The sequence below is a fragment of the Puma concolor genome, chromosome B1, assembly GCF_028749965.1.
Source record: "Puma concolor isolate L17-30 chromosome B1, mPumCon1.1.hap2, whole genome shotgun sequence".
NCBI classification, from domain to species: domain Eukaryota; kingdom Metazoa; phylum Chordata; class Mammalia; order Carnivora; family Felidae; genus Puma; species Puma concolor.
This window is the reverse complement of record NC_141670.1, coordinates 76,687,567-76,714,855: the sequence shown is the minus strand read 5'-3', so window position 1 is coordinate 76,714,855 and position 27,289 is coordinate 76,687,567. Positions and strand designations below refer to the sequence as shown.

The 27,289-nt window shown below is 39.4% G+C and overlaps 1 protein-coding gene across 2 annotated transcripts in view; it reads left to right on the top strand.

Moving 5' to 3' along the window:
* Positions 1 to 27,289, top strand: part of FHIP1A (FHF complex subunit HOOK interacting protein 1A) — a 250,330-nt gene that overhangs the window by 15,664 nt on the left and 207,377 nt on the right. The gene's annotated exons all lie outside the window — the stretch shown is intronic.

The window sequence follows — 27,289 nt, the reverse complement described above, 5'->3', positions numbered from 1 at the left end:
TTAGCTTCCTCATCATCAAGTGGAGATAATAATGCCCTTATTTCTGTGAGTGTTAAATAAAATAACAGATGTGAAGTGCTTAACATGGAAGTAAAAATCAGTGCACGGCAATCGTTATTTATATACTCAGGTCTATTAGCCCCATTCTAGGGACTGTTTGGGGGAGGTCAAGAAGTGTGTAAAATATATGTCTGGAAAATATATGTGGCAACAGATATGTAATTGACACATAAAATTATTAGGATAGTATGTGATGAAAGTAGGTACGGCAAATGAAGATAGAGGTGACTGTGGTCAAAGTCTTCAAGAATCATGGTAGGGATCATATTAGGATTTCTTTGGTCATAAATTATAGAAATTAAACTGTACAGAAGGAGAACTTATTGGCTCGCATGGCCAAAATAAAGGACAGGTGAGGTGAGTGTAAGGGAAGCCCAAACCAAAAACTCCTGTATCACCAAAACTGTCTCTTTCTCTCTCTCTTTTTTTTAATGTTTATTTTTGGGAGAGAGAGAGACCGAGTGTGAGCAGGGAAGGGGCAGGAAGAGAAGGAGACACAAAATCCAAAGCAGGCTCTAGGCTCTGAGCTGTCAGCACAGAGCCCAATGCGGGGCTCTGACTCAACAAACCTTGAGATCATGACCTGAGCTGAAGTCAGACGCTTAACCCACTGGGCCACCCAGGCGCCCCAAGACTCTCTGTCTCTTGTCTCTCCTTCTCTCTAGGTCATTTGCTTCCACGTGGCTGGGGCATGGCTGCCAGCAAGCCAAAAATCACTCAGAGGGGACTTGACCTTCTTTCCTTACTCCAAATCTCTGAATCCTAGGAATGGCTCTGGTTGACCTCTTTTGGGTGACATCTTTTGGGTGACATCCTTATGGCCAGTGGCACCGATTGTCTGGTTATTGGCAGCCCCATTTAGAAATACCTATTTGGGGTGAGGAAGAGGAACAGTTTCCTAAAAGAAGGATTGTGCTTTTCTCAGGAGAGAGGAGCCGTGTTGGACAGCAAGAGCAGGAGGTGTTTTGACTCCTGGAGGGGAAAAGGCCAGCTTTAGTAGTTTGCAAAGAGAGAGGCAGATGTGAAGAACACTAAACCAAAGGCACAGTGTAGAATGAGAAGGTGGTTTGTATTAGTGAAATAGGATCCAGTAGACCCAGACTGAATGGTTTGGAGTGGTTAGTTGAGGAGTTTAGAATGATCTGATAGGGCATAAATCCCAAGAACTGACATCAAATTGACATGTTGTGTTGGATTCTGGCTTTTATTTATTTTTTTAGAGAGAGAGAGAGAGAGAGAGAGAGAGAGAGAAAGCACAGAGGGAGAGAGAGAATCTTAACCAGGTTCTAGGCTCAGCGTGGAGCCTGACATAGGGCTTGATCTCATGACTTTGGGATTATGATCTGAGCAGAAATCAGGAAGAGCCGGATGCTCAACTGACTGAGCCACCCAGTTGCCCCAATCCTGGCTTTTATTTAAAAATAGGTTTTATATTGTAGACCAAGTATTTGAATTGGTAATTTGAGAACTAACTTGAATGCAGTTGGAAAGTTACACTCATTGAGTATAGACAAGGTGGTCTTTGTAGTCTCTTTTTTATGTTCATCCTGGCACTCCCTTAAAAATTAGATGTTATCAAGCATTTATAATACCTTTCCTGTTTAAAAACAAAAAAGCCAAACAGCTGTATTTCAGAGTAATGAAATAGTTTGGAGAAAATCTTGTTTTTAGAAGAATTCTAGCCAACAAATGTGGAAGGAATGATATAAAGAAAATATAACCATTTTATTACCCCGATGAAATAATAGATATTAGGAATGGTCACCAGTGACTAGGGGTCAGAGGCTGATGGCAGACTTTATAATTGATGGATTAGGCTAATAATCCCTGAACCCACTGAACAATCTTAATGTTACAAAAAGAGAAAGAAGTAGATACTACAGGCCTCCTAATTTGATGGGATAGGAAGTATACAAGGTTGTCTGTGAGGTTTCTTGTTAAAAGAAAATGTCATGTAATTCAGATCAAACTTTTATGCCTAACTACTAGTTTATAAGAAGCACAGGAAAAAGAGGACGATGTTAAACAATACCACGGAGAGGTAACCAGCCAAATTCAGAATGTAGAAGTTCCTGTAGGACAGATTACTCCATTAGTGTGATTAAATAAATGACAAGGAAAACAGAGGGAAGAGAAGCTATCATTAGGGGACTTGAGATACGTGTCCATTATGTTTGGATCTTGATTTGGATAAATTAATTACAAAGCTATAAATTATACAAAGTTAGATAATCTGGACAATTTAAACTCCAGACAGTGGATAAATTAAAGGATTTAGAGGAATAATAGTGGAATTATTGCTATTATTTTTTAAACATGTGTAGACCTTTTTTTTTTAAAGGTTTATTTTTGACAGTGAGTGGGGAGGGGCAAAGAGAGAGAGTGGGGAGAGAGAGAGAGAATCCCAAGCAGGCTCCCTGCTGTCAGCACAGAGCCTGATGTGGGACTTGAACCCTCGAAGCATGAGATCGTGATCTGAGCTGAAATTGGGTTGGTTGCTCAACCGACTGAGCCACCCAGGCGACCCAATAGTGGTATTATTTTAAAAATAATTTAAAAATTATTTTAAGGATGCATACTACATTTTTTTTCAGATTATATAGTATTGTGTTAGTTTCCTTTGACTGCCTTAACAAATTACCACTGACTAGGTGGATTAAACAACAGGAATTTATTCTCTCATAATTGTGGAGGTCAGAATTCTAAACTCAAGGTGTTGGCAGGCCATGTTCCCCTGTGAGGTTTCTAGAGGAGACTTCCTGTGTCTTCCAGCTTCTGCTAGCTGTCCTTGGCTTGTGGCGGCATCTCTCTGCTTAATCTCCTGTCATCTTCTTGTGTACATCTGTATCTAATCTCCTTCTGCCTCTAATGAGAACACATGTGATTGCATTTAGAGCCTCCTCATGTAAATGAAGGTAAATTCCTTTTTAAAATCCTAATTTATAGTCACATCTTTTGCTAGATAAGGTAGTATTCACAGCTTCTGGGGATTAGGAAGTGATATATCTTTGGGGGCCATTTATTTTGTTTACCTTCCATACGGGTATATGAGATTTGCTTTCACTTTTCAAACAACTCAGCAAAGGCAAGGAGCAAAGTGAAAGATTATAACCTGCTGAATTATGACTGGCCATAAATTGTTAATTTTTGAGATGAGTCTCGGCAGTTAAGTGTACTGTTCTCTCTACTTTGTTTGTGTTTGAATATTTCTGTAGCGAAAGGTAAAAACAAACGAGAAAGGTTGACTCTCAGAGCAGGATTTCTTAGTTTCTCTGAGAATGTGGACAGTATGCTACATTGACTCCTGATAAATACAAATCTCAATTTTTTTTCCTGCTAATGAAAATTAGGTATGAGATTTCTAACATCCTTCAACTTTTCACTAGCTTTTTAGACATTTCTTTATGTTTCTCAAGAGAGATAGAGGGCAAATGAACATCTGTTTACTTGGAATCAAATTGTAAGCTATAAGATGACCTGAGGCTTAGCTAAGGGAAGTCCTTTTTCTCTTCTGTACTAAAATCTTGGTGGTCACATGAGAAGTGTCACTGTTGTTGGTGAAGACTCTCGGGCAGAGTAACTTATTGTATCATTACATCTTTGTCAAGCAGATGAAATATGAAAGATAATCTGCATTATTTTAGAACCCATCTTTCAACTGTGTTTTCATGTGATCGTAAAATGTCCCAGTGACCCACAAGTTGGCATGTAGAGCACATTCCCTGGCATAGCTCTGTAGTAATTAATATTTTTCTATGAATTACTCTTTTAGGTAATACTGCAGTGTTATAAATCTTGAGAAATCTAGTCTGTTTTACTCTGTTTTTCCTTAACCCTCCCCAGCCCCCTCACCCCCAAATAGTGAAATTTTTCATGATTGCTCCTTCTCACCCCTGTGCTGGAAAGATTTCAAGTTATATATTTAAATTGTTTTAAATATTTATTTTTCAGACAGAGAGAGCGAGAGCGCGAGAGTGCGCGTGCGTGCGGGGGAGGGGCAGAGAGAGGGGCCACAGAATCCGAAGCAGGCTCCAGGCTCTAAGCTGTCAGCACAGAGCCTGACATGAGGCTTGAACCCACAAATCGTGAGATCATGACCTGAGGCGAAGTCAGATGCTTAACCGACTGAGCCACCCAGGTGCCCCTCAAGTTGTACATTTAAAATAACCACACGATGGTGTAGAGCACAGCATTTCTCAGAGCTATTGTGGTATGTCAGAAATAACGATTATTTCTCAAAACACTGCAATATGCCCAATTCAGCCTTAAGTGTATGTGCTATAAATGATAATGACTGTCAGGATACTGTTTTAGACTATTAAAATTACTTTACATATACTTGTGTACGTTAAGGGTTTTTTTTTTTTTTTTTTAAGGAAAGAAAACAGAAATTCACATGTACAATCTCTGATAAAATAATGCCTGAGTCGTGACTTTAGTTGCCAAAAGCAGCATATTTAAAAGTGCATTTAGTCTTCAGAAGTCAGTTTATTGACATTCCATGATTTTAAATTCTTTCCTCGGTGTTTTTTGTATTCAGTTTTTTCCTTCCCAAGGTAAAAGCTGCATTTTGAAGAGTTGGTATAAACTCTAGTTGCAAAATCTCAAAATTAGACTGTCTTTTTTTAGCTCATTGAATTAGAATTTAGCTGGTACATTTGTTTTGATATACGAGACTCCTAAAACCCAGTTCTTTCTTTTGTGTTCATTCTGAGCTGTAGTACAATTGGTCTGTATAGTCAGACAAAATGACATGTGGCCAAAATTAGACTTTTGTGGTGGTATATGTGTATAGTCTATAAGGCTGACTATATTTTGAGCTTCTTATATTGCTATGACATTGTCTTCAGGCTTATAGGAAAGCTACGTTTCTTTGGAGAGTATGGACTGGAGATGGCATGTTGTAACGTAGATATAAAAATGACTTTTCCATGTGAATAAAGTCGTTGGTGGATGAATAGATTTAAATCCTTGCAAGCCTCTTGGGCATTCTAGTTGCTTACTAAATGGTTTATTATAAAACTTGCTGGTGATTATTAAATTTCTCAGCCATTCCATCTTTTAAGGGTTGTAAAATCACCCAATTTATGTACCCTGCAATAAAGGAGAAGTGATTTATGGAAATAATCAAGATAGTGGTTTACATATCACTTGATAAAGTATCACGATAATCTGTTCTGCATTTTTTAGTGTATGCTTGTGTGCAAGGAAGAAATATTTACTCAGTAATATTCTTTATGAAATAGATTCTTTTATTACCCAGGTGTAGCATAATTTTTCAGGAGCACATATTTTTACATAAAATGAGATGCTTCTTAAATTTTGTTTTTTTCTTTGCTACTTTTTCTTCTTCATTTAAAAGAAGCTAAAATATGATTTAGAAAGCTGATTGAGAAAGTATCCTGGCATTTGCATGATGCTTTTTGGTTTGCAAATAATTAACAAATAAGGAACTCTTGGGTAAAACCAAAGCATGATCTTTGAGTAAACCACAAATGGAGAATACCATCCAATCCTTTACTGAGTTGACATCCTTGGTATCTCTCAAGCCCTTTCATTTCTCTTATCTGTATTAACTCTACCCTCTCTTCTAGATTATTACAGTAGGTTCTTACCTGGTCTTCCTGCTTCCACCCTATCCACTCCTCACTTGGCTCCTCATTCCAGCCTCAGTGATTTGTAAACAATGCAGATTTCATGGTGTTGTTTTCCTCGCTCACCTTCCCTCCCATTTTAGGAGGCTTGGGGCTTCTCATCACTCTGAAGGTAAATAAAGATCCTCTGTGTGCCTGTCTCTGAGGGGTCCAGCCTGACTACCTTGCCAGCCTGTCTCACACCCGTTACTCATTAGCTCACAATACTTTAGCACCACTGTCTTTCCTTCAGTTCTTAAGGTGCCCACACTCTTTTAAAAAGCCACAGAATCTTTGCACATGCTGTTCATGACTCCGAACATTCCTCCTCACCCCTACCATGTCTATATCTCTCCCTGTCAGTCCCCTTTGCTTAATTAGTTAAGTCCTGTTTATCTTTTGCTCAAACCTTGTTTCCTCAGGGAAGCCTTTTTATACTAGTTAGGTCGCACTGTTGCAGGCTTTTATATCACCATGAATCCCCCCCCCCCCCCCCCCACTTCCCCATTCCATTGGGCTTACTGGTGATAAATTATGTACTTGTATAAATTGTCTTCATAAGGGAAAGTATTGGGCCTGTTTTTGCCCTAGGACTTAGTACCTAGCACATAACAGGTGCACTGTAAATACTTGTTGAATGAAAGAAAAACATGAGAAAATGGAATCAGGCATAGCTGTTACCTAACTGATTAAGTGCATGTAATCACTTTTGCCAGTACCAAAGACACTGTAATAAGTGAAGTGTGCCCTTCAGAGGGGTCATCCGGGGAGGTTGCCTGCTTATTCTACTGCTGTTGTTAGAAAGGAATTCTGGAACATATAAGAATTGTTTTCGGAAGACGTTTACAGGCTGCTTAATAAAAGCGCTTACTTTTGGGGCACCTGAGTGGCTCAGTCAGTTAAGTGTCCAACTCTTGTTTTTGGCTCAGGTCATGATCCTATGGTTCTTGAGTTCGAGCCCTGAGTTGCACACTGCACTGACACTGTGGAGCCTGCTTGGGATTCTCTCTCTTTCTCTCTTTCTTTGCCTCTCCTCTGCTCTCTCTCAAAAATAAATGAGTAAACTTAAAAAAAATTAAAAAAAAAAAAAGGACTTACCTTTTGATTAAAAATATCCAGCTTGATGATTCTAAAAGTACTTCCACTTACAGATACCAACTCCACTTTCAAGGAACCAAATTTGCCACAGTTAAAAATTTCAAAAGAATGCTGTAAACATAAGGCAGCCTTAAAAGAGTTGTTCCTAAAATATGTTGACCATTGGTGGGCATTTTTGTAATCAGCATGTAGTCTTTGAAGAGGCTAATATTCCTGTGGATGTGTGGGTTCTGCTATGTTTCTGTTAAAATCTTTCATGAAGTCACCCTTCATGTTGAAAGGATGTTTCACGTTTGTTTCTGGCCGTGAGGGAGAGGGATGCATTTTACTTTCTTAAGTCATTCGCTTCATCTTGACGCTTTTCATCCTCCACGGGCAAAATGAGTCTTGCAAAATTTGTTTTTTCCTGGAAAGGAATGTAATAAGGGATTGAGTTAACCATTATAAAGTGCTTTAAATTTCTTAGATGTTGAGTTCTGTGTCTTGCAGAAGTCTCTGTTGGTATGAAAGATCACAGAACTGGGACCATATTCTTCCATTGGAAAGTATCCAGGAGTCTGGCCAAGTTCTATTCAAGGTTATTTATTCAGTAGTTTTGTTGACTTAGTCACCAGCACTTAACCTCTTTTTTGCTAAGGATTGCCCCTTTACCTCCTGATTTTGCAAAGAAGTTGTATGTATTCCCTTTCTCCAATAGCTTAAGTTGGCATTGATCCTGAGCAGAAATAACTGAATTGAAATTAACCCACATATGTGTCTTAAAAATTTTTTTTTTAACATTTATTTATTATTGAGAGACAGAGCATGAGCAGGAGAGGGCAGAGAGAGAGAGAAAGGGAGACATAGAATCCTTAGCATGCTCCAGGCTCTGAGCTGTCATCACAGAGCTCGATTCAGGGCTCCAACTCACAAACTGAGAGATCATGACCTGAGCTGAAGTTGGACACTTAACTGAGCCACCGAGGCGCCCCTGTGTCTGTACCTTTTAATCTGTGGGAACTCTTTTGGATACACCGAACTGGTAACTGCAGCTATTGAAGTTCGTCTTCAAGCAGGACATTTGTCACAGCTCCATTCAGGTGACCATCAGCACTGTATTTTTCCCTTGCTCACCTTTGAGAAAATGCACTCATCTCTTCCTGATGTAGATGGTTTTAGAATAGTAGACAGCTCTGTAAGCCAACAGTTGAGTGACAAGTTTTAGTAACAAAAGTTCCATTGATCTTTGATTCTCAAGTGTTTTTGCTTACACCTGAACAACAGGGATTTGACTTTCTTTAGCGTTTTGTTTGGTTTACAACTTGCCAGTTAAAGGCTTACATTTTCACACTGCTTCAGTGCGGATAGTATTTACTTATGCAAATGTATTTTTTGTGCCTCCTTTTGCAAATACATTTTCTGAGCTAAGCAATAATACCAAGATTTGTGAGAGAACTAACTTTTTGATTTTGGTCTTTTAAACGGTGGTTCTATGCTCAATGTCTTTCCTGGCAGGTCACTGCTTCTTGTTAAATAAAGCTCTTAGAAAAAGACCTTTAAGTGTTTGTGCATAAGACTCACTGTGTTTTCTGTCTGTGAATCTCAGTGATTGCTCTCTGTGACTGAGTCATAACCTCATACGTGAATCAGTGACATTCATTCATCTGTGTGAGCCCTGGCCAACCATTCTCTGCCTCTAATGGAATTATTGTCCCCCCACAGGGATTTGAATGCTGTCGAATGCATTTTGACTGAGACATACTAACTTTAGCATTAAGCCCTCTATTATTACCAGTTTTTGTGAATCATCCAGTCTTAAGCCGGGGTCATGTTATTATATAATGTATTTGATGGGTACAATTCTTACGCTCATCACTTACCTGATTGTTGTGCTGTTTTCTGTGTGTTACAGGAAAGAGAACTGATTTTCTGTGTAAGGTAGTGCCATCTTGGGACATTATTTTGCTGTAGCTCTGGGAAGTCTTAGGAATGATGGCAGTAATGTGCTCAGGTTACCTGTGCTCATTGGATGAACCCTAAAACACTGTGAGGTCATGAAAAATTAATGGAAAACTAATACCTACTATTAAAATTTTTTTTAATGTTTTTATTTTATTTTTGAGAGAGAGAGACTAAGTGCAAGTGGGGGAGGGGAGACACAGACTCCAAAGCAGGCTCCAGGCTCTGAGCTGTCAGCACAGAGCCTGACCTGGGGCTCCAACTCATGGACTGTGAGATCATGACCTGAGCTGAAGTTGGACGTTTAAGCGACTGAGCCACCCAGGTGTTGTAATACTTATTATTTCAAATAATGATCTACTCAAGTTCAGGCAACATATGTTAAAATGTTCTAACATGAGTTGAACAATTTAACGCTGGTAAAGAAGGTGTAATGAAGGATTTTAGGGCTGACTGTTCGTTCATTTAGCTGTGAAGTAAATAGGCTGCTTTGCATGACACGTTTCCTGATCCTCTTTCAAAGAGGAAGCTGAAGCCAGGAGAGGTTAAATAGTGTTCTCAACGTGTGTAGGTGATCAGTGCCAGAGCTGGGATCTGAACCCAGACCTCTAGGACAGCACAGCTGGTGATCCTAACCTCCTGCTGGGCTGCCTTTTCTCCGGGAGGAAGACGTCATGTGGCACGAGAAAAAATAGACTCCTTTTACTGACAAGATGAGATGAAATCAGATTGAAAAGATAAATTAATAAATTACTTGGGCTTTTATTGAACCAGCAATTCAATTTAGTAGAAGTTTATCGAGGGTGTAGCATGTGCAAAGCACTATGCTGGGAGCTGGAGAGGATATCAAGATCACCAACTGTTAGAGCCTGTAAAACATATGCAAAAATAACTTACACATGACAGAATTCATTGACTCCGCAGACGTTAATTTGGCACCTGTGGTGTGCCAGGACAGGGCTAGAAACTAAGAATCATTCATCTGTTTATCAATCATGTGAAGCGTTTGATCACCTGCTATGTGCCAGGCACTGTTCTAGGTGTTGGGAATATAGCTGTGAACAAAGCAGACAAGGTCTGTATTCTCCCTGAGTGTACGTTCCAGTGGGAAGGAGACAGACCATACCTAAGCGTGTCAAGACCTGCAGAGAAAGAAAATAGGGTGGCGTGCAGAGAGTTGCTGGGTGGCTACGCTAGATTGCAAAGATAAGTAAGGTTTGATACTCTCCCTGGAGGAGACACACATGTAGACCGCCTGCTACAGAGTGAGTCAGTGTGTGCAGTGACTGATGTGTGGACAACGTGCTGTGGGTGACTCCCACTCTGAAGGTCTTGCATATCCTCATGAGAGCTGAGGGATTACTACAGGCAGTGTGCTGACAGGACCAGATGTGTGTTTAGGGTGGTAGTTGTGGAGCAGACTCAAGCATAGGCTAGACAGGGAAGACACTAATGATAGGACGTGATAATTACTGTGAGGAATGACAGCCCTAGACAGGCGCAGGGGGGAAGGAGAGAGGAGGAAGTGTTACTTTCCACGGAGAGAATTAGGGAAGGCTTTCTCAGGGAGGTGACCTTTCAGCTTGGTCTTTAAACACGCAGAGGTGAGGGGTGCCTGGGTGGCTCAGTCGGTTAAGCATCTGACTTCAGCTCAGGTCATGATCTCACGGTCCATGAGTTCGAGCCCTGCGTCGGGCTCTGTGCTGAGAGCACAGAGCCTGGAGACTGCTTCGGATTCTGTGTCTCCCTCTCTCTCTGCCTCTCCCCTGCTCATGCTCTGTCTCTCTCTCTCTCTCTCTCTCTCTCTCTAAAAAATAAATAAAAACTTAAAAAATTTTTTTAAACACACAGAGGTGAAGGGAAGGGCATCTCATGGGTATATTACCATGAACAAAAATGGAGAGATCCAGCTTATTTAGGGAGTGGCTAGACTTACTGGCTGGCTGGGGCATAGGCTGTGTGGGAGAGAGATAAGTCATTAGGCCTGATATGCCGGATTGCTTCAGGTAAGCAGAGGGAACCCGCTGGAGGCTTTTTTAGTGGATGGTCATAATCACAGCCTTAGAAATATTATTCTTGCAGTAGTGTAACCCCTAAATTGGAATGGGGAGAGAGAAGTGACTGAGCAATAATTCAGGGCCCTGAGATAATGGTGACGTGACCTGGTAGGGGGCTCCTGGGATTCGTTTAGAGACAATGGGGCAGTTGTGCCACTAGGAATGGTAAGGTAGACTGCTGATCAGATGTGGGAAGTTGAGGAGGAGGAGGAGAAGAGTTGATTTCAAGAATGTAAGATGCCTGAGGGGATAGGATTTCTATACAAACAAGGAATGGTAGAAGGAAAATCTGTTTGAGAAACATTACTTAGAGGAGTTTGGGATTTGTGGAGTTAATTTGCTGGTGGGGACCTTGAGGTAACAGTGTTAGATAAGTAAGTGAAAATAAATAGCATTTTAGCTCTGGGTTAGAACATGTAGGCTGGGGTGATAATTAAGCAGCTCCAGTTGTAGGATAGATGACATTGGGCCAGGGACTGACTAGTTCAAAGAGAGAAAGGTGAGGATGGAAACTTAGAAACATGATAGTTTTGGCTGTTTATTTTTATTTTCGCTCTTGTACTTTAGTGCTAATAATCTCTTAGTCAAACTACATTGTTCGACTCCAGCCCTGTACTTCCAGCTCAGTCCTCTGTGTTGCTTGAAAAATTGTGCACCTGGGCCATTTTATCTTGACTCCATTGTAGAATTCAGTTATAATCAGGGACAACATAAAAGGCCCCAGCTTTGTGACCTCCTTTGTTGTTGAGATTCTATTGGGACATTTTTACATCCCATCTTTCAGTGTCTCCAAGAGCATTTTATTTCATAGTAAATAATAGTAAACATCTTTGCTTCCTTAGAGGATTGCAAATTTTTGTTCCTCACAGACAATCCTATAACTGGTCACATTTACCTTTTTACTTCAGCTGTTAGGAAGCACAAAATCAAAGTCTCTGCTCAACTATATTAACTATGTAGGACCCTTACAGTCTCCATACTTAAGTTCTATTCTAATATCTCTTCTCCCAGCCACAGTCTTTATTTTCTTCTCTAATTTATGGTTTCCTTTGGCCTCATTTTTAGTTTTTTTCCCTTAGTACATGCATTTCTCATAAGTCACCTCAAATTCTTTGTGGAATGAGATGAGGGCAAAATAATGCTCGTATGCTGTTAACTATTTGGATGAGATGTACTTAGAATGTGATAGATCAGTATGTAAATAGAAGGACTCAAACTATTTTAAATTTATATGTTCTTTATTCTCTGTGAACCTGTCTTCATTGATAATTTTTAGACACATGATACATAATCAGACTGCAGAACTAAATGAAAAATTAGGCAACAGTGAGAGCCAAGTTCATGAGTAAATATTTGCATGTTGACCCTACCCTCTCTGCCTCTTCTTGATCGGTTATTCATTTTCAGGTATATGAATTTTTGCAGTAAGAATTGGGATTTTTTTGTCAGTCATTTATAAATTTTAATATTTGGTCCATGTGGAATCCCAGAGTTGTTAATAATGGCTGGGGACTAATCACTGGGATTTGAACTAATGTGGTCTAGTAATGCTTTTATTTCTAGTCAATTCATGCAGACTCCGCTGCAGAAGACTGTGTAATGTTTGTGGATTGTTCACCCAAGCAATGAATAGATCACTGGTTAGGTAAAAGGAATTGACCTCTTACCACCAATCATTCCTGGATTCTGTTATCTAAGAATGATCTTTTCCATTCTATAAAAGGAGACTTTTGCTTTCAGTGGCCAGATCAGGAACTAGATGCCTTTTTAACACAAATCTGTTAGTAAAAATAGCCAAGTATCTGTTATTATTGGATTTACTCTCCAGTAGAAACTTTCCTCTTATTTTAAAGTTGAAAAAGTGTTATCCTTTCCTCGAACTACTTTGTTAATTCTTGTAAAGTGGGAAGATACAAACTTCTGCTGATGTAAATTTAAGTGGTAAAATAAACCTTTGTAGAATCAAATGATGTCAAATGAGATATTTTTGGAAACTTTGTTTTAAAAATCATATTTCTAAATGTAACTAGACTTCTGTTTGTTTCAGACTGATGACCTACTTTCCTTTTTAAAGAAAATTTATTGTTTAAATTCAAGTTAGTTAACATACACTGTAGTATTGGTTTAAGGAGTAGAACTCAGTGGTTTATCACTTGCATATAACAGCCAGTGCTCATACCGAAAAGTGCCCTCTTCAATGCCCACCACCCATTTAAACCATCCTCCTCCCCCCTCCAGAGACCCTGTTTGTTCTATATTTAAGAGTCTCTTAATGGTTTGTCTCCCTCTCTGTTTTTATCTCAGTTTTCTTTCCCTGCCCCTGTGTTCATCTGTTTTGTTTCTCCAATTCCATCTGTGAGTGAAATCATATGGTATTTGTCTTTTTCTGACTGACTTACTTCACTTAGCCTAATATCCTAGCTCCACCCACTCGTTGCAAATGGCAAGATTTCATTCTTTTTGATTGCCGTGTAATATTCCAGTGTGTGTGTGTGTGTGTGTGTGTGTGTGTGTGTGTGTGTGTACCTACATATACCACATCTTCTTTATCCATTCATCAGTCGATGGACATTTGGGCTCTCTTCATAGTTTGGCTATTGTTAATAGTGCTGCTATAAACATTGGGGTGCATGTGCCCCTTTGAATCAGCATTTTTGTATCCTTTGGATAAATATCTAGTAGTATAGTTGCTGGATCATAGGGTAGTTCTATTTTTAGCTTTTTTTTTTATTAAAAAAAATTTTTTTTTAATGTTTATTTTTGAGACAGAAACCGAGCATGAGCAGGGAAGGAGCAGAGAGAGAGGGAGACACAGAATGTGAAGCAGGCTCCAGGCTCCGAGCTGTCAGCACAGAGCCCAACGCGGGGCTCGAACTCACGGACTGTGAGATCATGACCTGAGCCGAAGTCAGACGCCCAACCTACTGAGCCACCCAGGCATCCCTGTTTTTAGCTTTTTGAGGAACTCCACACTGTTTTCCAGAGTGGCTGCGGTAGTTTGCATTCCTACTAACAGTGCAAGAGGGCTCCCCTTTCTCCATATCCTCACCAACACCTGTTGTTTCTTGTGTTGTTAATTTTAGCCCTTCTGACAGGTGTGAGGTAGTATCTCGTTGTGGTTTGGATTTGTATTTCCCTGATGATGAGTGATGTTAAGCATCTTTTCATGTGTCTGTTAGTCATCTGGATGTGTTCTTTGGAAACGTGTCTATTCACGTGTCCTGCCCATTTCTTAACTGGGTTGTTTGTTTTTTTGGGTGTTGAGTTTGGATACTAATCCTTTATCAGATATGTCATTTGCAAATATCTTCTGCCATTCCGTCAGTTGCCTTTTAGTTTTTGTGATTGTTACTTTCATTGTGCAGAAGCTTTTTATCTTGATGAAGTCCCAATAGCTCATGTTTGCTTTTGTTTCCCTTGCCTCCAGAGATGTGTCTAGTAAGAAGTTGCTGTGGCCAAGGACAAAAAGGTTGTTGCCTGTGTTCTCCTCTAGGATTTGGATGTTCTGTCTCACATTTAGGTCTTTCATCCATTTTGAATTTATTTTTGTGTGTGGTTTAAGAAAGTGGTCTAGTTTCATTCTCCTGCACATTGCTGTCCGGTTTTTCCAGTGCTACTTGTTGAAGAGATTGTCTTTTTTCCATTGGATATTCTTTCCTGCTTTGTCAAAGATTATTTGGCAGTAAAGTTGCGGGTCCATTTCTGGGTTTTCTATGTGTTCCACTGATCTGAGTGTCTGTTTTTGTGCCAGTACCATACTGTCTTGATGATTACAGCTTTGTAATATAGCTTTAAGTCCGGAATTGTGATGTCTCCAGCTTTGGTTTTCTTTTCTCGACATTGCTTTGGCTAGTTGGGGTATTGTTGGTTCCATACAAATTTTAAGATTGCTTGTTCTAGCTGTGTGAAGAATGCTGCTGTTATGATAGGGATTGCATTGAATGTGTAGATTGCTTTGGGTAGTATAGACATTTAAACAATATTTGTTCTCCCAATTCATGAGCATGGAATGTTTTTCCATTTCTTTGTGGCTTCTTCAGTTTCTTTCATAAGCTTTCTATAGTTTTCAGTGTACAGATCTTTTACCTCTTTGGTTAGGTTTATTCCTAGGTATCTTATGGTTTTTAAATGGGATCGATCTCTTGATTTCTCTTTTTGCTGCTTCATTATTGGTGTATACAAAAGCAGTGGATTTCTGTACCATTTCTGTTTATATCCTGTGACTTTGCTGAATTCACATAACTGTTCTAGCAGTGTTTTGGTGGAGTCTTTCGGGTTTTTCACGTAGAGAATCATGTGATGACCTACTTTCTGTTTACATGAAGTATCAATTGTTGACATCGAAATATCTTTGTGATTAGATTTGTATAAGGAAACATGAATTTAGTTGCATAACACAGTGGCATTTACTTATTTAGACCTCCTCTTACTCTATAAGAAGAAATGCAGTTGTTCTAAATGTGGTGATTAATGCTTCAGTATCTTCTCTGAGTGCTACAGGTATGGAGTTTGCGGTCATAGTAGAGCTGAGGACTGCTCTTCTGCCTCATGTCCATGTTGAATTTCTTGGTTTTCATTAGAGCTTTTCAGCCCTACCCACACTTATTATTGTTTATTGTAAATATATATATATATACATATACATATATATATATATATATATGTATACACACATATATACATATATATATATGTATGTCCTTATGGTTTTTATTGCTTTCAGTAGAATCTCCTGTCAGGAACTGTGGTTGAATTTCTTTCTGATCTCAGTATCAAAAAATAGTTCTTTCTCTGAGCAGCTAGTTTATTTTTACCCTGTGGACACTGAATATTATAACCGATCATGTTTCCGTCTACATGTTGGCTGCAGCACAGCTTAGAGTCCCTGCCCACCTCCTTTTCTTCCTCCTCCTCAAATGTCTAGAACACCTCTCTTCTCCCTGTCATTCTACCTTGGTGGTATAGTCATTGGTACACTTATCTTTTCCTACTAGTTTAAAAGCTGTTTGGAGACAAGAATTCTATACTTTTCTTTATATTCTTTACATTGTTATCACAGGGCCTTGCACACATTTGGCACTCAAATAGTGGCTGACTTGAGCATTAGTAGGTCATTCAAAAATAGCTGCATGTTGGGCCCTCCATGGTGATAAGAATAAGGAGAAAGAAAGAGGCAGTATGCCAGAGAAGGTTTTGAAATGTGCCGAGGGTCAGAGGAATTATATGTTTGAAAATATAACACAATGAAATGTGATGCTCCTCAGGATGAGAAAAGAATGTTGAATATTGGAACCAGCATATGCTATTTTCCTCATTGTGTCATATCTAAATATACTGCTGCATCAAATTGGGACCCTGGCATCTCCCAACTTAGCTCCGATAAGAAAAATCAGTTTTCTCCTCTTACAGAAAAAAGATAAGGGGTTAGTAAGGAGAGGAGCAGTCTAATCAGTGTGGGTTTAGAAGTTGCTTTCAGATCTGTGCACATATATACTATAGTTATTATACCTGCTGTGAAATGCAGATTACGTCACCTCTAGAAGAGTTGTAATAAAATGGTTGTGAGCTGAAACCAGTGATCCATATATTCAACTATTATTCTATATGATTAAATTCTAGTACAACTAACGAATGTGGAGTGAATTCTAATCGTATGTGGCACATAGTCAAAGCTCTTATACAGGAAGGTCCATTGAAATGAAAATGAATCTGGTTAACTGAAAGCAAAAGATCATCAACTTTATTTATTTATTTTGAAAGAAAAGGAATCCATTTTAATTGTATAGGAATTTTTAAAGACACATCTACATCTGTGCAACTTGGTAGAAAACAGATTTTTTTTTTTTAACCTATGACATTTCAGTGAACAGACTTCTTTTTTAAAAAAAATTTTTTTAATGTTGATTTTTGAGAGAGCGAGAGCGAAGCGAAAGAGAGAGAGAGAGAGAGAGAGAGAGAGAAAGCAGGGGAGTGGCAGAGACAGAGAGGAAGACACAGAATCTAAAGCAGGCTCCAGGCTCTGAGCTGTCAGCACAGAACCCATTGCGGGGCTGGAGCCCACGAACCATGGGATCATGACCTGACCCAAAGTTGAAGCTTTAACTGACAGAGCCACCCAGGTGCCCCTCAGTGAACAGACTTCTTAAACTTTTTTTTATTCTTTTTTTTTTTTTTTTTTGAGCAAATGAGTAACTTTCATCGTATAAACAGCTTTATAATTTTCAGTACCAAGGTTATGTTTTCACAAAAGCTCAAATTGACTAATCAGTTAAAAATGAAAATATAATTCTGATATAATATGATATGGGCTATTATTGAAATATGTTGAATTTATTCAATTTTTTAAAATTTACATTCAAGTTAGTTAACATATAGGGTAGTATTGGTTTCAGGAGTAGAATCCAGTGAATCATCACTTACATATAACACCCAGTGCTCATCCCCACAAGTGCCCTCCTTAATGCCCCTCACCCCTTTAGCCCTTCTCCCTACCTAACACCCCACCAGCAACCCTTAGTTTGTTCTCTATAGTTAAAACTCTCTTATGGTTTGTCTCCCTCTCTTTTTGTATTATTTTTGCTTCCCTTCCCCTAGGTTCATCTGTTGTGTTTCTTAAATGCTACATATGAGTGAAATCATGTGATACTTGTCTTTCTCTGACTTATTTCACTTAGCATAATACATTCTAGTTCCATCCACATTGTCACAAATGGTAAGATTTGATTCTTTATTTTATAATTAAATTTTTATAAATTTTATAAATAAAATCTGTATTGGTATGTTGAGAAGGGGCAATCTTTGTTTTTTTGTTTTTAATTTAAAAATGTTGTATTTTATCAGTTATCCCCCATTATCATATGTTATCGGTAAGCTCATGATTCTAGTAGTAAAACTTTAAATACCAGATGCTTAGAAAAATTCTAACCAGAAGGGTGCCTGGGTGGCTCAGTTGGTTGAATGTCTGACTCTTGATTTCGGCTCAGGTCATGATTCGAGGGTCGTGGGATGGAGCCTTGCATAGAGCCTGCTTGGGATTCTCTCCTTCTCCCCCTGCCCCTCTTCCTCTGCCTCACTCCCCAGCTTGCACGCATGCTCTCTCTCTCTTTTTCTCTAAAATAAAAAGAAAAGAAAGAGAAGGAAAGAAAAATTCTAACCAGAGAAACTTTTTAAATTGTTTTTCTCTCCTCAGAAAACTAACATGTAAGATTTGTCCAATTAACAAAAACATGAACCCCTGCTTTACCAGAGTTTCATTTAAAAAAAAAAAAATTGCTTAGGGTCTGGAAAGAGTATCTTTGAAATAGTATGTGGTTGGAAACATACCTCAAGGACTTGTTATTGAATCAGTGACTACCAGTTATTTAGCATAATACTGATTATATTATATAGTTTCAATTTTTTTTTCTAAATCATGTCTTCCTCAGACAAAGCTTAAATAGCTGCATTTTTGACATGCAAATATGTTCTAATTCTGAGCAACTAGTTTATATTATATAGTTTCAATTTTTTTTTTTCTAAATCATGTCTTCCTCAGACAAAGCTTAAATAGCTGCATTTTTGACATGCAAATATATTCTAATTCTGCTAGGGCCAAATGAAAACTCTAGACCTTAGTATCCTAATTAATGATAAAGATTATGCTCCATGAGGCTATGCATAAATAAGTAGAAGGGTGTGACGTGGCATTAAAGCAAGGACTCTGGAGTCTGACTGCCTCATAAGATTGTTCTGAGGATTAAATGAGTTTATTATTCATGACCAGTAGTTAGAGGAGTGTCCGGCACAAAGTAAGTGCTATCTAAGTGCTTTCTGTTTCTATTATTGGCATTATATGGAAAAACCATGTATTTATGTAATTAAAAAATATTTTTCATTGCCTCCAATAGAGTTTGAAGCTCTTTTAAAGTGACCAAAAGGGCTACTGTTGTTAAAAGTTACAAAAAAGGTAGAGAGTTCTGGAACTCCTCTTCTCCCAGTCGTCTTTCTCTCTAAGATGACCTTACCTAAATTCTGGAGGCCTGTATGTCCTCGACTGGAAGATGACAGTTCCATGGTGGTGGGTCTCTGATATCTCTTCAGGCCCACAACAATCCTGTGATCCTTTGATCCTACCCTCTGTTTCAAAGAGAAGCTTGAGGCTATTTATGTCAATATCCTTGATCTGGAATGGTACAACTTTAGAAGTGGAAGGCATTTTAGCCAAATAGTCTACTCCTTGGGGAACTCATCTGTTCTTAGGTTCAACTAGTGTTTTTTTTTTTTTAATTTGTAGATTAGTACCAACCTTTGTTTTTCCTTTTATATTGTTCTTGCAAAGCACTTTTTACATACTGTATAATGTATTTACTGTGTTTATTGTTTGTCTCTATCGTCCTGCTTGAATGTAAGCTTCACAAAGACAGGGATCTTTTATCTTTTTTTGTTCAAGTGTCTGGCACATTGTAGGTGCCATGTAGGGGCTTGATAAATATTGTTGGGCAAATGAATGAATCTTCAGTTGCCTAGTGGACATGTCTATTAATACATCACTTTTGATTCTCTTCTAAAGCAACTCCCTTTCGTGCCTTTCTTATTTCCACCAATGACACTGCTTTCATGTTACCAAGAGCAAAGTCCTAGAGGGGTTGGCAACCACACCTTAGAGCAATTTTTTCTAGGAGATTTAGACAGTCACTGGCATCAGAACTCTTGGAACAGAAATAGTACGCTTTCACACAGGGTAGATGGGCCTGAATCTTCTCAAACAGAACCTCTTTTTTTTTTTTTTAAATAGTTATTTATTTTGAGAGAGACAGAGACAGTGTGTGTGGGGCAGGCACAGAGAGAGAGGGAAAGAGAGAGAATCCCAAGCAGGCTTCGCTCTGCCGGTGCACAGCTCCCACTCTGGGCTCCAACTCAGGAACAGCGAGCTTGTGGCCTGAAACCAAGAGTCGGTAGCTTAACCAACTGAGCTACCTAGGCGCCCCTCTCTTCTTTATAATAACCGTTTTGAGGGAAGGGGCTAATAGCATAATGAACTTGTTGTGAGGGAATGAATCACAAATCATAGCTAAAGCAAAACCTGCTAAGCTGTGGTGCAAAATTGACCTAATGGAAGTGTATTTACTAGCCTGTGATGAAGTTCCTAGGGTTTTAGAAAGTGCTAAGATCAAGTTCTTCCTACTTTCTTTGGAGGGGGCATTAAAGTGTCCTTTTTGCAAATCAAATGATGCTGGGGCATCTAGGTGGCTCAGTTGGTTGAGCGTCTGATTTCAGCTCAGGTCATATCTCATGGTTTGTGAGTTCGAGTCTCACTTCTGGGCTCTCCGCTGTCAGCGCAGAGCCCACTTCGGATCCTCTGTTCACCTCTCTCTCTGCCCCTCCCTCACGCGTGTGTATACACTTGTGCGCATGCACTCTCTCACTCAAAAATAAACATTTCAAAAAAAAAAAAATCAGGGGCACTGGGTGGCTCACTCAGTTAAGTGTCCAGCTTTAGCTCAGGTCATGATCTTGTGGGTCGTGAGTTCGAGCCGGCGTGGGGCCCTGCGCTGAATGCTCAGAGCTTGGAGCCTGCTTGGGATTCTGTGTCTCCCTTTCTCTCTGCCCCTCCCCCACTCACGCTCTGTCTCTCAAAAATGAATAAATGTTAAAAAAAATAAAAACTCAAATGAGGGTAATAATATCTAGTCATAGTAACAGCTTTTACTTAGATAAAATTACTTACATAGTAATTACCTTTACTTAGAAAAAAGAAAATTGGCGGTTTTATTGGTGGAATGTGTGTGTGCCTGTGTGTGTGTGCCTGTGTGTGTGTGCCTGTATATATATGTATAGTTCTACTGGTTTCTGAAATCAGAAGGTCTAGGGAAGACTAGGCTTGGTGGCTGCTAACCACGCAAGCCTGTGGACACACGCTCTATCCCTTCACCTTCAGCTGTGGCCGTGTTGCCCTTGCTCAGTTGTACAGTATTTGTCTCTCACTGTTTTAGATTGGCTTCAGATTCTTAACGCTGTGGTTTGACTCTGGTTACCCAGGGAATGCATGAAAGTTACCTTCCAAATAGGCAGAAGGGTACTGTTCCATTTTCTGAACTTCAAAGAATATTTTTTTTCTTGTTCAGTGCAGGTTAATCTAGACAATGGCATTCCATGTCCTTTCTGAGTAAATCAGCTTTATTCATGTCATCAAAAGAGGGGTTTTGCCTGGCTTTCTAATTTTTCAGACTGATTGAAAAACTCTGCGAGGATACAAAAGACGTTAATTTGTTCATTTTCCTTCCAAATCTTGAACCATTTGTTCTCTTGTTCATATTGTAAGGCAAGTTAACCTTCTCCTCCTCTTCCCAATTGTTCCACAGTTTCGAGTTTTCATTGAATACACTGTATGTTTACTCTTGGATTTTGACATTTTAATTATTGGGAGTGTTTGATCACATATAATCTTAAAAATGTTCAACAATACCACACAGCTCACATTATTGTGGGACGCTGACAGAATGACAGGCAGTGGGAGCCAATATTGTGTTGTGCACAGAGGTTTGGTGAACAGAAAGGCAGGGCGTTCCCATGGTGGAGCAGACATGATGTGGTATCTCTTGGTTACTGCGCAGTTCCAGACAAGAGATACCTGCTGTTTCACTCAGAGTTTTATTGGTTGCAGAGAACAGCAGCCCACTCAGTTCACTTAAATAAAAAACAAAAACAAAGCCAAAAAAAACCCAACCCTTGAAATGTAGGATTTAACAACCAATCTCAGTGGTACCAGTGGACCCGTTAGGGACTATGGCTTGGTTTCGAGAAAAAGTCAAGAATCATGGTCACATTGCCTCCTCTCTTGTTCTGCCTTTTTCTCTACTTCTCTATTCCCTTCTCTGTACCATGGGCCAACATATTTATACCTACTAGCACTGACATGACCTTTGGTTTTAGGCTCATGTTAGAGCCTGTATTTTTCCTAAGTCAGATTCTCAAAAGGGGCACTTGGGTTGGCTTAGTTCTGCCAATAGATCTATTTCTCCTGGATCAGGTAGCCACCCTGGGTTTAGTGACCTATTGGGGTTGGGTCAGGGAAGACCGAACATCGTACAGATTGGGCAGCTTTTAGTTGGATACTGCATCTCCTGCATTGGTTCTTTGTTTCCAATCTTTTCTATTTTTCATTGTCTTTTCATTACACATTTTGAGAGATTTCCTTATTTTTATCTTGCAGTACTTTTACAGACTTCTCATTTTAGTAATCACATCATCAAAATTGTTTAAGAAGTTCTTGATTATTCTCCAATCATTTTATTTTCATTGTGTCTCCTTCTTTAATAGCTGTAGTATCTTCTTGGAATCTTTGAGTTGCATTAGAGTGATTTCCTTTAAAAGTGCTCTTCTCTTTTCCTGAATTAACTGTTTCTTCTCAGTGACAGGTTCCCCCCGCCCCCCATGTTATTGATTTTCCTTGTAGGCTTGTTTGCTTTTTCGTAATTTTTGCTAATGTTTACTTATTTTTGATAGACAAGAGCATGGGCGGGGGAGGGGCAGAGAGAGAGGGAGACAGAACTCAAAGCAGGCTCCAGGCTCTGAGCTCTCAGCACAGAGCCTGCTGCAGGGCTTGAACTCCTGAACCACGGGAGCATGACCTGAGCCGAAGTCCTTCGCTTACCCGATTGAGCCACCCAGGCACCCCTGCATTTTCATGATTAAAGAATGAAAGACTGGAAGAGTCTAAAAAGATCTGTATATAGAGTTTCTCCCCCGCTAGCTGCACTGCACCCCTAAGTAACAATTCTAAATAGATTTGAGGGGAGGCGGGGCCGGGAGAGGCTGCGTTGTCACCTGGCAGCTTTGCTTCTTCCCCGAATGCCGTAATGATGAGGATTTATTCTGAGAGAACAAAATTCACGTCGGAAGCCTTCGTGCGGCATCTCTCACTCCCTACTGTCACAATTGGTTCTGTTCTTTTAAAGATGAACCCCAGATGTTTTGTCTGTCATTATACTTAGCTAAGCTGCCTGGAGGCTCTGTGAGAGGCTGAGGGAGGTGGGGTAGTAGTGTGCACTGTCATCGCGTCACCCCCTTATTTCCTGCTCTGTGTCATCCTCCTCACTCTGTGATACCTGTTGTCTCTGAGCCCAGAGTCTCACTGGGATTCTGTGGAGCAGATTGTCTCCTTGGTGGTCCTTGGGTAGCTGCTTTCTCCTCATGCTCCATCTGTCAGCACATTCCCTTTTCCTGTTTTCTAGAATGTGTTGAAATCTCGGTCCATTTGAAGTTCTCTCTCAGCAAACTTTTTTTAATCTCCTGAAATTCTTCTGTTTTGTTTTTTTGAAGCTTTCACTTCATTAGGAATTCAGGAGAGGCACCCAGGCCGTCAACTATTTTGAAACTGAAATGTTACCAGGTTGTTATTTAAAAAAAAAAAAAAAAAAATTGCATTTGGTGTTTGGATTTTTTTTACTTTTTAAAAAGAGAGATATATCATATATACACACGTACATACAAAAGGGTATATATCAGTGTATGTATAATTTAAATAAAAATAATAAAATGAATACTGGTGCCTACTAGATAGCTTGAGAAATGGAATATTATATTTTTAATACATATGAAACTCTTCTTCCCCTTTGCCTCCTGTGGTAACTAACTATTATTCTTTAATTTTTAGCCATTCTCTTGCCCCCCCCCCCCCTTTTTTTTTAAAGGACTTGCCCTGGGGTTGCCTGGGTGGCTCAGTTGGTTAAGTGTCTGACTTCAGCTCAGGTCATGATCTCACGGTATGTGGATTCCAGCCCAGTGCTGGGCTCTGTGCTGACTGCTTAGACCCTGGAGCTTGCTTTGGATTCTGTGTCTCCCTTTCTCTCTTCCCCTCCCCGACTCACACCCTATCTCTTTTTCAAAAATAAATAAACTTTAAAAAAAAAAAGGACTTGCCTTATGTGTATTTATCTCTAAGCAATATATTGTTTAATTTTAGCTGCTTTTACTCTTTGTAAAAATGGAATCCTGTAACATGTATTCTTCTCTACCTTGTCCTTTTACTCCAGATTATGTTTTTGAGACTCATCCATGTTTATTCACAAAGCTGTACTTTATTTGCTGTATAGAATTGCATCATAGGAATATGCCATATTTAATTATCTTTTCTGTTGCGGAGGGACATTTGTGTTAACTTTTTGCAATCATGAGGAAGATCGGTATGAACATAGTTCCTATTGTATATGTGTTAGAGCTTCTCTAATGTATAAACCTAGGAGTGGACTTGTTGGGTCATAGAGATTATACGTGTTACTAGGTGATGATGACTGTTTACCAGTGGTTGTATCAGGATGAAGGACATTGCCTGTGGCTGGACAACATTTGTGTGATCGGATTTGTAAAAAATTTTGCCTGTTTGGTAGATGTGAAATCCTATCTTATTGTGTGTTTTAGAAATTGAGATGTAATTTATGTGTAGTATAATTTACATTCTCGTGACTTTAATTTTAATTTTCTTTATTAATGAGGTTAGAGATATATTTTCATGTGGCTATTAATCCTTCCTGCTTTCTTCTGTGAAAGTTTGTCATTTTTTTCAGTTAGTTTTCTCTCTCTCTCTTTTTTTTAATGTTTGTCTATTTTGAGAGAGAGAGTGTGAGCAAGCATGAGCTGGGTGGGGGGGGAGGGGGGAGAAAGAAAGGGAGAGAAAGACAGAATCCCAAGTAGGCTCTGCACTGTCAGTGCAGAGCCTGACACGGAGCTCTAACTCATGAACCATGACCTGGGCCGAAATCGGGAGTCGGGCACTTAACCGGCTGAGCCACCCAGGCGCCCTTTTCAGTTAGTCTTCTCTTAATGACTGGTGGGTGTTTCTTCTATAGCTTGGATATGTAGGTGAGGGTATGCATATCTGTATATCTATAATATGTGATGGAATTTAGTTTTGGTAGGCAGACTCCATTGCACCAGGAGGAAGAGGAAGTGCTCATCTCCAATAGTTGATTTTCTGCTTATATGATTATGGTGTTCTCTTTCTCTTTCTGGTTGTGATTCTTCTTGGACAAAATTGAGAAGTAAGTTTTAGCACTTCGAACATTTTGCAGTTATTTTCCCTTCTCTCCTAAACTGCCTTTATTGTGAAAAAATTTTGGCTGACATTCAGTGACTCAGAAAGTTTTCTCTGGAATGCATACTATTACAGTTGGAGGATGATGCCTGGGATGCTGGGTTCCAGCAGATCTGTTTCAGTGGTACCACACCGCAGGCTGGCCAGCACACGGCCAGAAGGGGATTTGGGTTGTGAATGCTGATCCAGGGCTTTAATGTGACAACTGTGGTATTTTTCTTTTTTTTTTTTAAAATTTTTTTTTAATGTTTGTTTATTTTTGAGACAGAGAGAGACAGAGCATGAATGGGGGAGGGTCAGAGAGAGGGAGACACAGAATCTGAAACAGGCTCCAGGCTCTGAGCTGTCAGCACAGAGCCTGACGCGGGGCTCGAACCCACGGACCGCGAGATCATGACCTGAGCTGAAGTCGGCCGCTTAACCGACTGAGCCACCCAGGCGCCCCTGTGGTATTTTTCTTGACTCTGCATTTAACACATTTCAGAAATTTTCTGAAATCAAATGGAAAAGTAAGTTGGCTTTATGTAAAATGATAGTATTAATTACCACCCAGTCTTTTCTCCATTTAACAATGTACCCTGAGGTTAACTTTAGGGATGTTTTCTCTAAAGTGGTGCTATTTCTATAAATAAAAACTTCATGAAATGGTTAAAATGGTAAATTTTATGAGTGTTTCACCATAGTGTCAATTAAAAAAACCCTAAGGCTAGAAAAAAGAAGTTTTGGAAAACTTAGGACATTAACAAAAATGCAAAGATGACCCCTTTTGAGTGTAGAGGGGTCTTTCAGAAGCTAATTCAGGGGTGCCTGAGTGGCTCAGTTGGTTAAGTGTCTGACTTCAGCTCAGGTCATGATCTTAAGGTTCATGAGTTTGAGCCCCATGTTAGGCTCTGTGCTGACTGCTCAGAGCCTGGAGCCTGCTTGGGATACTGTGTCTCCCTCTCTCTCTGCTCCTCCCCCGCTCATGCTCTATCTCTCAAAAATAAATAAATATTAAAAAACATTTTTTTTAATTAAAAAAACAGTTTAAAAGTTAATTGAAATTACCCATTTCTAGGTAACTAGCAATACCTCTCTTAAATAAGCTGCTTATTCTTTGTCATGGCTGTTCTTTTTGAAGGTTTTTTTTGTTTTTTTTTTTTTTTTTTGAGCTTGTAAATTTTGGAATGAATTTTCAAGGATTGTCTTTTCGTTTGTCTTCTGTTCATGACACTAGCTGTCACTTTCCCCTTCAAGGCAGGCTTGCAGGCCTTCTTTCATTTCCTCCAATCACCAAACTTCTCCTTCCGCAGGGCCTTCCCACAGGCTGTTCTTTTCCCCATGTCTGCTCCAATTTATTTCATTATTATTTTTTAAAAATGTGGTAAAATATGCATGTTATTGGCTGAATTCCCTCCCCCCAAATTCATAGGTAAAAGCCGTAACCTCCAGTACCTCAGAATGTGACTGTATTGACAGGGTCTTTAAAGAGGTAATAGAGTTAAAATGAGATCATTAGGGTGGGCCCTAATCCAATATGACTGGTGCTCTGGTAAGAAGAGGAGAATTTCAACACAGACAGTTGCTGAAGGAAAGCCTTGTGAAGACAGAGGGAGAAGATGGCCACCAGCAAGCCAAGGAGAGAGGCCTCAGAAGACCCCAATCCTGTTGACACCTTGATCTTGCACTTTTAGCTTCCAGAAAATAAGTTTCTGTTGTTTAAGCCACCTTGTCTGTGGAACTTGGTTGTGGTAGCCCAAGCAAACTACTGTAATACGTAACACAAATTGTACCATTTTAACAAGATGTACAGTTCAGTGGCATTAAGTACGTTCACATTGTTGTGCGACCATCATCACCATCCATTCCAGGACTTTTGTCGTCTTGCAGAACTGAGACTCTGTATCCCATTCTTTCCCCCATTCCCTAGCAGCCACCATGCTATAACGTATCTCTACGAATTTGACTGCTCTAGGTACCTCATATACACGAAATCCTACAGTATTTATTTTCTTTTGTGACTGATTTATTTCACTGCACATAATATCTCAAGGTTCATCCATGTTGTAGCATGTATCAGAATTATCTTCTTTTTAATGATAGAATATTCCATTGTACATATATACCACATTTTGTTTATTAATTCATCCATTGATGGACATTTGGGTTGCTTTCTGCTTTTTGGCTGTTATGAATAATGCTGCTACTCTGAACACTGATGTACAAATATCTCTTCAAGATCCTGCTTTCAGTTCTTTTGGGTATATAGCTAGAATTGGGTTTGCTGGATCATATAGTAATTCTGTTAATTAATACTTATTTTTTTGAGGAAGCTTCATATTGGTTTCCATAGCAGTTGTTCCATTTCACATTCCCTTCAGTAGTGCACAGGGCTCCAGTTTCTCCACATCCTCGCCAGCATTTGTTTATTTTGTTTTTGTTTTTTTTTTTTC